The 11,717-nt window shown below is 27.8% G+C and overlaps 1 protein-coding gene across 1 annotated transcript in view; it reads left to right on the top strand.

Moving 5' to 3' along the window:
• The first annotated feature begins 6,730 nt into the window (after positions 1 to 6,730).
• Ac3 (Adenylate cyclase 3) overlaps positions 6,731 to 11,717 on the top strand; it is a 131,788-nt gene continuing 126,801 nt past the window's right edge. Inside the window, exon 1 of the mRNA XM_088202828.1 lies at positions 6,731 to 6,841. The gene's annotated coding sequence lies outside the window, so the exon portion shown is untranslated. The remainder of the gene's footprint in view (positions 6,842 to 11,717) is intronic.

Raw genomic sequence — 11,717 nt, 5'->3', positions numbered from 1 at the left:
TGATGCATAAGTGTAAGGCACCTTGCCTTAGCTCTCTCGCTCTGTCACACGTACTTTTGCATCTCGCTCGCACACGTATTATACAAGCGAATTCGTGCGAGAGCAAAGGAGGTATACTTACTGTCCGATATACTCACTCATCTCTCTTTTGCGAAATCCTCTGACAAAGCAGTATAGCATGGGCGCGTAAAAGTTAACTAAAAAAACACCAAATTTAAATTAAAAAATAAATAATTTTTAATTACCTATATTTTTTTAAGCATACTTCACATTTAAGAGTTTGCGTTTGAATTATTCTAAAAATATTGGCAAACGTTAATCAATTCGGGTAATGGTTTTAAAACTGTGGGGGCTCATTTGTATATTTATTTATGTTTTATTATGACCAAAACTATGCGGCACTCTGGTAGCACTGACGTTACGTAGACACATTCCCTTGGATAACATTGATGGACTCGCAACGATCGTTGCTACCTAGTGCACCGGTCACCGTTCATATTCTAAATATTCAAACGTGTATCTATGTATATCTCAATTAAATACTACTGCAGTAGCTCAATATGTGTTTAATTGCCACCCGTCACCACCCGTCGCGAAAAACCATAAATTTATTAAATTTTATTATGCAATAATAATTATTAAAAATGTTAAAAATTATTTTTTGCTACAAATGGATTTATACCACTTTAAATATTGGTAAATTATGAAAAATATCAATTTTAAATTTGTCTCACTACTTAATTCATAGTTGTTGATTATGTTTATCCCGTTATAACGCATTGGGCCAACGTCTAGTATGTTACAATGGAAGATACATATATAATAAATAAATAGCATGTTAAATAATAAATTAAAAATAAATGGAAAACACAATACACGTCTAAAAAATACACTATAAAATAAAATGTATTTGTTTATTATTTATATGCTTGAAATATATTATAAAATACGTGATAATATATTTCATGATATGTGACGTCCACTGAACAACCAGCTACTACCGATTCCGCGATAGGACATTTATTCGTATGTCGGGCTATTGTAATTTTTGACGGCAGTAAATATATAATAATATACAATCCCATCACGTCTTCTTTGTTGGCTACTTTTAAGTAGATATTTTTTATAATAAATTCGTAGTGTTATTTTGATTGTAATAAATACTGTAAAGTTTTTTTATAAAAAAAATGTAGAATTTCTTTCAGCGCGGCGAAATAACAGAAATCATAATATTACTCGCCTTTGATTTTATTTTTTATATTTTAATAGCCGTGTGTTTTTACTTTCTGAATATCCCTTATATTACAATTTTTCTACAACCTGTATAATACATTAGTAGAAAAAAATGATAAAACCAGATTTCAATTGTTAACAGTAACCAATAACTGGATTATCTCTGAACGGGGTGGCGCGGTGGCGGAAAATTGCATTTCTGTATCATTTCCGCAAACATATAATCAAAAACGCAAATTTCCGACAATGCGTCATACCATTTCAACACTTTATGAGAGTATTTTTATGAATTTCGTTATTTTTTCAGGGGTCAGTCGGCTTAAATGCTGTGCTTTTGGTAAAAAAAACCAAATTTTGAAGACAAGGAACTAGCGATATGGCGATAAAATATCCTTTCCGGCGCAATTGCCACCTGTAAAATGGGATTTATTGTAAACTGGTAAGGTTCAAATAACGCTTTTTTAAATTTATCGTTTCGTAGAAACAAAAAAAAATCATGCAGTTAAAACCGTTTAGCCAGTTAGGTAGCGAAACCATTATTGCCGGGCTTACGCAAATATTAAGACACAATGCACATTTAGCGTTAGAATTGGTTTAAATATTAAAAATATATACCAGTACCGCAGTAATTTAACGAAAGTTTTAAGCCTTTCGTTAAGTTAAAGTTTTATAACTTTCGTTAGGTTAGGTTTGGGTTTGAACAGAAATTGGACGTTTCGCAACTGTTACATTTTCAATAGTATGAATATAATTTGATGCTCATTTCCCAATACTTTAATGCACAAATCATTTGTTTTAGTGCACGCTACAAATAAAATATTGCTCAATCTTATATTTTTTATTGAACATAAATATATATGTTTAATGCTCAATTTTTATTATTGTAATGTACAAACAATTTGTTTTATGCAACAAATAAATTTATGCTTAAATTATTCCCCATTAAATCGAACCCAAAATGTAAATGCTCTCCAACGAACGTTTGTCGAAGAAAGAGAGAGAAAAAAATAGTATATCGCGACATCATTAACATAAGCCATGTATTAGATTAAGTCATATTTGGTGTCAGTGAAAAACTTCTAGTTCAGTAGTTTTTTATATTAATGTGCTAAATTTTACTAGCTGTTAACAATAACTTTTCGCATTATATAATTACTTTATAATATTAATGTAAAAATGATTTTCGATTTTTTGACATTTATGTCAGGCTTATCAATTAAACTACTCCTTTATTCACAATTATAAAAATTAACTTATACTATTATATTATTATTTATAAAGAGGACAATATGACTTGTGGTAAAGGGTTTTAACCGTTTAAGAAAGAGTGGTTTTATTTCTTAAAATGCAACATAACCATGGACAACCTCTAAGTGGTCTAAGGTATACATAAAAAATTAAAATGGATTAAAACATTTGCTGCTTTGAGAAAGATAACTTGTGCATTCAGGTTTATCCTCAAAACGACCGTTTTTTACCTGTCTTAGCGGTCAACGCAAATTCGTTTAAAAAAAATTCGCCACCGTTCTGTATTTGGTTGTCACACCGAAAAAGAGGTGGATAAAAAAATCTAATAAATTATTATTGTTTAATTGATTAAGAGATTTGTGAGATTTTTTAGAAAAAATAAATATACAATTTTTACTTAATTTTTTTTTAAAAAACTAGTTTCTTATAAATACTTTTTATAAATTTGTCTGAAAGTGTATGTTGGTCCTATGTTTAGTAGCAGACAGTTAAAAATACCTTCAGTTCATATGTTAAATTTACTATTTTTGTTTTATAACAGTTTTATTTAATTCGATAATAAACTTTGATAGTAGATATATATATAAGTAACCTTCAATATTTTATTAACAAAATTAAATGCGTGGAATTCACTCAATTATTTTAAAAGAAAATATAATAACGACGATCCAATTGTCGACCAGACGACGTCTATAGAATTTGAAATGGAATTTTTGCAGCTGGAATATTCGTAATTGAATTAAGTACCGGACTGAGAGGCCGCAGGATCGATCGCCTTTGTAAATCTATGTTCTTTTTAATGTAGTTAAATTTCAAATGCAATGGAAAGATAATATTTATTAAATATGTATTTCTGTAATCAATAATATTACATTGATGTAACTAGGAGTTCATATATACAACAGCTTCTATTTAATTTTATATATTTTCATACTATATTACAACAGAAAATCTCGGGGTAAAGACAGATTTCATTTTGGAGTTTCGAGATAACAAATGTGTTCTGTATAAGAAACCAAAATTTCAGTGTTAATGCTAATTGATACGCACTGTACCAAAAAGTGTGTGATTTATATTCGCAAAACTGCATGCTAAATGGTATACAGTGTATGCAATACAATGTTTACATTTTAAAATTAGTTTTCAGCAGTAAATTACTAGATAAACATATGCATGTACGTAGGATAAATACATATGTACATATGTATGTATGTATCTGCTCGCTTGTCTCTGTTGACGCTGATTGACGGAGACGAATTTATCGAATGCTAAATGACGCAAAAATAAAACGATTACCTACGTCCGTCGAACGAATTTCCAATGTATTTTAGGAAGCTCAATTTTTTATGGTTAAAATATTAAAATTATTCATAATTCTAGTATATGAATATATATATTAAATTTTTTATAATTTTTACAGGTAAAAATACTAAAACAATTCATAATTTTAATTTATATGTACATTGCATTATTAGTATAATTGGTAAAAACAAACATTTTCTAATTTTAATATGTGTATACTGTACCACACTTTTATCGTTTTATGTACCTTTGTAAAGCGTTTGAATTAATAATTCTTTCTATTAGTCGGTTAGGTATTGTTTCCTCAAGTGTATGATATTGTGTTCATTATTGTTTATAAGTTGATGTTTGAGAGGCTTAATTCGAAGACTCCTCCCTACATCATACATATTTTTAGGAAATTAGATTTTTTTAAAATTCTGAAGTCACTCAGTGTAATATTCATATTGAGTCTTTAATATTGATCTTGTTGTGTGTTGATCAAAGACTCATCTCAAGCAGTAAAGCTATTTTTCTAATAATGTCTTTAACCCTCAATAGACTCAATGTGCCTGGTTTGACACTACTGAAGTAACGGACATGAATGTCCTCTCTTTGCATTTACTGGTCCAGCTTGACGTCCGAAATCCAGAACAAATCCTTTATAGAAACGCCTGGAGCCTTCGGACTCACCCACGGAAAGCTGTTGTGGGGCCTATTTATATTAATATATATATTTATTTAGATTTCCTTATGGCCAAAAATTGGCGATATTCTGATACTGCGTGACGGATTTTCTCTCGACTGGCAACTTCCGGCGCGTTCGAGCGCGGTTGCGGGCCCGCGCTCCATTAAGCTTTATAAACACTGTAACTTCAATATTTCAATAAAAAACATTACTGCAGCGGCTCAATCTGTGTCTAATTGCCAACCGTCACCTCCCGTCACTCAAAATTTTACTTCGTGTAGATATAATACTTACAAATAACATAAATATACACATCTGAAACAAAGTACAAAATATTGTTTAAAATATCAATAGCTTAAATTTCGAAAAAAAGCATATTTTATCTGGTTCTGGATCACATAATCCTTTTATAGGTTATATCCCAGTGTAATTTGTTTATCATATGTTTATGTAGCTATCGAGATTTTATCGTGTATTACCATTCATTTTGTGGGTTGGTTCCTATTATGTTTATCAACTCATCGAAAGTAACGTGTTATATATACATATGTAGGGAATTTAATAGGTTGTAAAAAATAAGTCGCTTGAATCATAAAGTATGAAGCTAAATCATAACACTGAAAAAATGTTATAAAAACTTTTTGAATAAAAAATGGTAATAACTGTTCTCAAAGGCTTGACTTATGTATTGTTTAAACATATTTTTCTGTATTTCAAACTAAAGTTTCACTTTTTATATATATATGAATTTTTGAAACTACAAAGAAAAAGGAAAAACTAATATACTTATCCACACATTTCGGTCACATTGTTTGCTTTCGTCTGGCTACGTATCGACTTTTAACCATGCGGAATATCACTAAGGAGTAGATATCGCCTTTCTTCGTGCTTCACCATTGTTATTCGCTTATATGGTGTAAGTTTTACCAAACAGGCTTGCGTGTGGCAGCCTTTCGTAATAAACAGAGTGCGAAACGTTTTTAGCCAGTCAATATAAAAATGTAACCTTTATCAGAGTATGCGAGGAAATGAGTGATTAATGGCTTGATAAAATGTCGCTTTATCTTAAAATGTATATTCAATATGTATATTGCATAATGTATAGTTCTACTCGTTGAATTGTAGCAATTTAAACATGTTATAATATTAATACAGTCTACATCGTACCCCAATCAAGTATAATATTATTTTCATTTGGAAAGTTGTATGGTTCAGATTCTCAAGATCTACAGTTCCAAAATTGTAAAGGCAATTCTGAAGCTGAAATGTCTATAATGAACGGCGAAGCAGTATGATAAGGGTTACTTATTGTGTTCAAAAACAGAGAGGCAATTTCAAGATGTATTGCAATTGAGAATCTGCGTTTTAAACGTTTTGATTGTTTTCCATTAATATATATTTTTAAGCCTGCATTATTAAGTATAAGCAACAGGCGATTTAATTATTCTAAGCACCAGTTGCGTGTTATGAATCTGAGTTTGTTGCTTTACCATGCAAAACACATGTCATGTATAATTAACTATAAGTAATAATTGATTTGCGTTCAAAACGCGTGAGAAAAAATAGATTGACATTGGATAAATAGAAGAAGAATGATAGTAGAAAAACGGAAAACGTGTATCTCGTGTCTTTGTAAGGTCATAATATGATTTAGTTATTAGTAATAAAGTTGATCTTAAATATTGAAACTATTCTGAACCAGTTAAGTACTGCGTTTTATAAACTAAGTATATAAAAAAATCTTAATATGGATGCCGTGTAATATATTTTTTTAAGAAAACAAGTCTCTAAGAATTAAAGTTCTCAATGAAATTAAAATAAACAACATTGTTATATAGTGTTTGATTTTATTAAAAACTACAATGATTAAACATTGAACGTTTCTGACTTATTATTTTACTTTTCAATATTATATTGAGACTCCAAGGTAAGAACATGACTCATGATCTGAACTGTAAGCTTTCATATTTTTTTTCGAGGTTTCCCAGCAAATCCCAGGATAGATTATTTACATTTGAGAGCTTTTTAATGCAGTTGTGCAGAAAGTAATTTATACTTTTGTAGTTTATCTCGTGTCGCATTAAATTTACCCTGTTTCCCAAACGGAAAGCGGAATCTCCCGCGTCGGCAAAGGTCGTATTCGAGGGGCGTCGGGGGCGAAGGGGCGCCCCTGAAGCCAGTCGCGCCGGCGCACTTCTCCTAGCCACGCGCTCACTCACCCACACCGTCACACCTGTGTGTGCCGCACGACTGTGTTTCCGGGAAAGCGACGCCGGCCGACAGTGACGCCGGAGACGTAGACGACGCCCGTCGCGTACCGCTCCGTTCCGCTACGCGCCGCGCCGTCCCGCGTTATGTAAACTTGCGTGCCGCGCTACGCACGTGCCGGCAGTAAGTCTCCTATGTGCTATATCTCTCATGCGCTGTTCTGAATGAAAACGAAAAACTTTGTCTCTCATTCAAGATGCCACCACATACATACATACATACATACGTGGATGTAAACGTCAGTGGCTCTCAAACGCATTGTCTTGTAAGATTTAACTCTTAGGTCTGACGCATTTTTAATAGATCAATATTGATTAATGTAAAATATTTTTTATATGTATTATATCTTAAATTTGTAGTTTAAAATATACTTAAATAAAGACTGTGTTTATTAAAATTTTTCTGAAAGGGTTAAATGCATTCTGTATTTTTTGTATATTTAATGAATAGATTTTATGTATTATATTATTTAATATTTATAAATTTTATTGTTATTCAAATAAAATTTACTTTATAAAATTAATATTATATATACTCACATGCATCTAACATAAATTCTTATATGATTTTTAATTTAAACATAAAATAATATATGTATAATAAATATAAACCTCAAGATAAAATAGTTAACTATAACAAAAATACATATATTTTAGATTAATGAAATGTTTAAGCATTATAGATATTTTATTTTATGTTAAGTTTACATTGTTTCGATTTTTGCTGCAAAAGCTGTAGACTGAAACTGAATCATTCTGTAATGTTTGTTGTTGAATGGTAGTTAAAAGCACTGTAATTTCTTAAATTTCAATTACCATATTTGTATGAAAAAATTGCTTGACCAAACTTAAAATATGATTATTGTATTTATTCCCGCAAAAACGTTAATATATAATTCTTGAAAATTTAAGGTAAATTAAAAACACAAGCAAACCTACAGAGTAAAATGTCAAATGTCTAATTGCATTGCATTTTAATGCTTAATAGTTCATATATAAAAGTACAGTTATTTATTATATTTTCTTTATAAATGTGGGATATTTTATATGAGCAACGTTTAGCTATAACCAAAATCTAGCCAATACAATTGTTCAAATAATAACTAATTACGATGAGTTTAATTTGGAATTCGAACGTAGGTCTTTCAGCTGTTAGTCGTTGACTATAACCACTGATAGGCTGTTGGTTTGGTTTTTAATCTACTAGCTGTTTTAGAGTAAATAAAACATACATTTGAAAAAACCGCGTAGTTTATTTCAGTGGATATTATAAATTATTTATGACAAAAATGTAAGTAAATGTGTTTTTGGTTTGTAGTTTATTATTATTATTTGTACTAATTATTATTTAATTAAAATTATGTTTTACATTAAAAACATAAGAACCTTCGATTAAATGTTAATACTAATTATTTTACATGTATATTTATTATTATAATAAGAGTAATAGTAATAAAAAGATAAGATATATGAGTTAACAATAATTTTTTTAATTATGATATTTAAAACTATTAATAATTAAAATATGAATTTGCTTCTTTTTTTTATGTAATTTTTGTGTAGTTGCACAATTTTTTTATTCTTATGGCAATAATCAAGACAGGTTTTTGTGATTTTTATAAGCAATTCAATTACTCTCTATTTTATAAGTACATATTTTTATTTAAAATTGAATATATTTATTTTTAATCATTGTTGCATTATTAAATTACTTGTTGACACTAATTTATTAATTGAATTAAAGTGTGCCTACTTTAAACACAAAGATGTATTGAAACGATAAAATCAGCTATATTACAAATTATTCAGCTGTAAAGTCTAGTTTTTAAATCGTTATAGCATATAAAAAATACACAAAGTAGTCTCTAGATCATTATAGTAACAAAATATACGCTGTATTATAATTGAGACATGCCAACTAAAAATATTGTTATGGCAAGATGCTTAGATCAACATGAGCGGAAAAATTTCACTCTGTTTTATACCACTGGCTTCCGTAATGTATGGATGCAGGGTCAATTTATTGGCATAACAAATAGAACCATGAAAATGTTTTTTTTTGCTTTTGATTTTCGAAAAAAACAGAAACTGAACTTTTGTTTTATGAGTCCATAATTATAATATTAATCACAAAATTATGTTTTAAATAAATTTAATCTGTACAATGTATCATAGAATACACGTTTATGATCAATAATAAATTTAAAAAAAGAATGCGGTATATTTACGATGTATATGCCAAAAATAAAAATCTTACGTTTTTACGTAAATTTTAATAAATATTATATATTAAAAATTAGGTTATCGCTTTGTAGTAAAAAATCGTTCCTTCAAATTGTTTAGAATGAGTTTTTTTTTTATTTTTATATAAAACAGTTTTATTCTAGTCTTAAACTCACAAATTGTATCAATAGACATAAATTTATTTTATGTAAAGTAAATTAATTTCATATTAATATTTTTTTATGCATCAATTGAAATTGTAATAATATTATTATTTTTAAATGGCTTAATTTCAAAATATAAAATTACTGCTTAGATTCCTTTGTTTGTGATAAATTATTGCTATTTTAGTTGAAAATTATTGTTTATATTTTCAAGTAAATCATTTAGGGTAGAATAATTGTACAGTTATGATAATTTATTCGGTACATTTGGGAACATTAGCGTGAAAATACAACTCACAAATATTCCGAGACAGGGTCTTCGATTTAGTACATAGTGAATGATGTGAATAACCTAGAAACAAAGAGAAGATACGGGCTTTGTGGTTTCAGACGGGATTTAGTATATTATCTTGAAGTCATTGATAAAATGAGTATGTAAAAATCTTATTAATTTATTTTTATACTAAATATTAATTGAAGTTTTTTGTATTTTACCTACATGGCAGTAAGCGTATTAATTTGGAACGTAAATAGAACGTTAAACCGAAATGGAAAACGTAGGATTGTATAATAAATCGAAGAAGGAAGGAAAAGCATACGAGATGAAGATTAAACGATAAGCTAAGTTATCCCTTTAGTTAAAATCACAGTTGCGTTAGAGCGTAATGCTTTTATATACCTTAAATACCTTTTTATAGCGTTTATCTTTTTTTTTTAAGAAAAATTCTCGTCATTTGTGTTGTATAAACGCTTATCGTTCCGCGTCTATTTATATGTAGATCTTTCATAATTTTAATTTTAATCTTATCTAAAGGCATAAATCAAACAATGTGTTTCTCGTTTTAAACTTCGCACACCACGTTTTGATTTTAATAAATAATTCCATATGTATGATTTGTCTTAATGACTTAATTGCGTGATTAAATATTTAGAATTTAAATAGTTTATGAAGAATATTTTATATTGTAAAATACACAGTAAAATTGTAGGTTATATCCTGCTATCTAACGATAAGGCTAATTTAATTAAATATAATTTAACTCAATCAGAAGGCTTTTAAAAGGCTTGGTATAATCTTGCTTTTGTTAGTTAATTACTTTTCCTCGTTTATTATAATATTTATAATTAATTAAAAAGATCATTGTTTGACAAGTATCCACTTGAAAATTGTTTGTTGCGATTTTGAAATAATTTCATAAACATATCGTATGTCATAAAAAGGTGTTAACCACATAATGATGATCATAATTTGATCGTTATATTTGTATTTACAACACCGTTACCGACATTCGTGAAGAATATATCGGATTTCATAGTTGTAATACATTTTCACTTAGCTTTGTAAATATATACTTCTGCGTTCAAATTACTATTTATTTTAATACGTATATAAATAAATAAAAATTATTCTCGTGTATCTATTTATTATATATAATTATGTTATTTTTAAATTATAAAAAAAAATATTCTATACAAATTTGATTATATAAATTAAATACAAAGTACATTCTAAAAAAAAATTATTTTCGAGTTACCAAAAGCTCTACAGTTTTTGTCTAGTACATAAAAAATATGTTATACTATATTAATTTTATTTTAAAAAACAGATTTTAATTGAATACTTTCTCATAAATAATTTGAAATAATTCAATAAATATTTTTAATTCCATTTTAATCATTTTTTATGCATATTAAAATTATTTATTTTTATTATTATACAATTTTAAATTGGAACAAAAATGGTGTTCTATATTAATAATAATGATAAATAGTTATAGTAACTAATTCAATTTTAAACGTATTAAACTGGTCTAATACGAAGAAACAAACCAAACCGCCCTTATACGATTTTAATTAAACTTCGATATTCATACGTGAGATTAACAAAGTTTAGAAAATTCAATTACAATCGAGTTTCATTTAGGATTATTGGCTTAGACTTTTTAATTGTTTTTTTTTTGATATGTATAATCAATGATTTATTTTAATAAGTTTTTAGGTTATATATAATTTAGGTTATATATAAAAATACACATGTACGGTTTAGTTATATTTATAATATATGTTGATATAAAATATGACCTGTTTAAAAAATAACATTCTGCCTTATCCATTAAGAAAGAACACTAGGCCTCATTCACTTAAAAAAGAATACTATTGACAAAATTAAAAAAATATATGCTATTTATTAAAAAATAAGAAATCTTAATTAGATTTTTTTTATTTCTTAATTTGAATTTTGAGTTTTGAACATGTTTTATTCTCCCATGGATATAGTTTTTAAAGCGTAATAAAATATACAGAAATAACTTACTTAATACTCCATAAATTAATGTCTAACAAAATAGTTAGTCTTTTTTATTTGATTAAACTTAAAATAATATTTTAATAGTATCAAATAATTTAAAAATGATTTTTATTAACAGTAGATTTTTTTTAAACTTATGTTACTTATGGGGTACCTCAAAATAATTTTTATTAACTAGAAAAATATTTTTTTGCATTTATAATAAAGAAACATGAGTTTTGATAATAATCATAGAGCTTAAATGCGAATCACAGTTTAACTGGACCAGATCGAACGGTCAAAGCCGATGCTTATCTCGGAATTTT

This window comes from Plectrocnemia conspersa, unplaced genomic scaffold (genome assembly GCF_051122295.1).
Source record: "Plectrocnemia conspersa isolate PC_06_02 unplaced genomic scaffold, ASM5112229v1 ptg000013l, whole genome shotgun sequence".
Classification (NCBI taxonomy): Eukaryota; Metazoa; Arthropoda; class Insecta; order Trichoptera; family Polycentropodidae; genus Plectrocnemia; species Plectrocnemia conspersa.
Note: the sequence above shows the minus strand (reverse complement) of the source record. Positions and strands in the feature narration are given on the sequence as shown.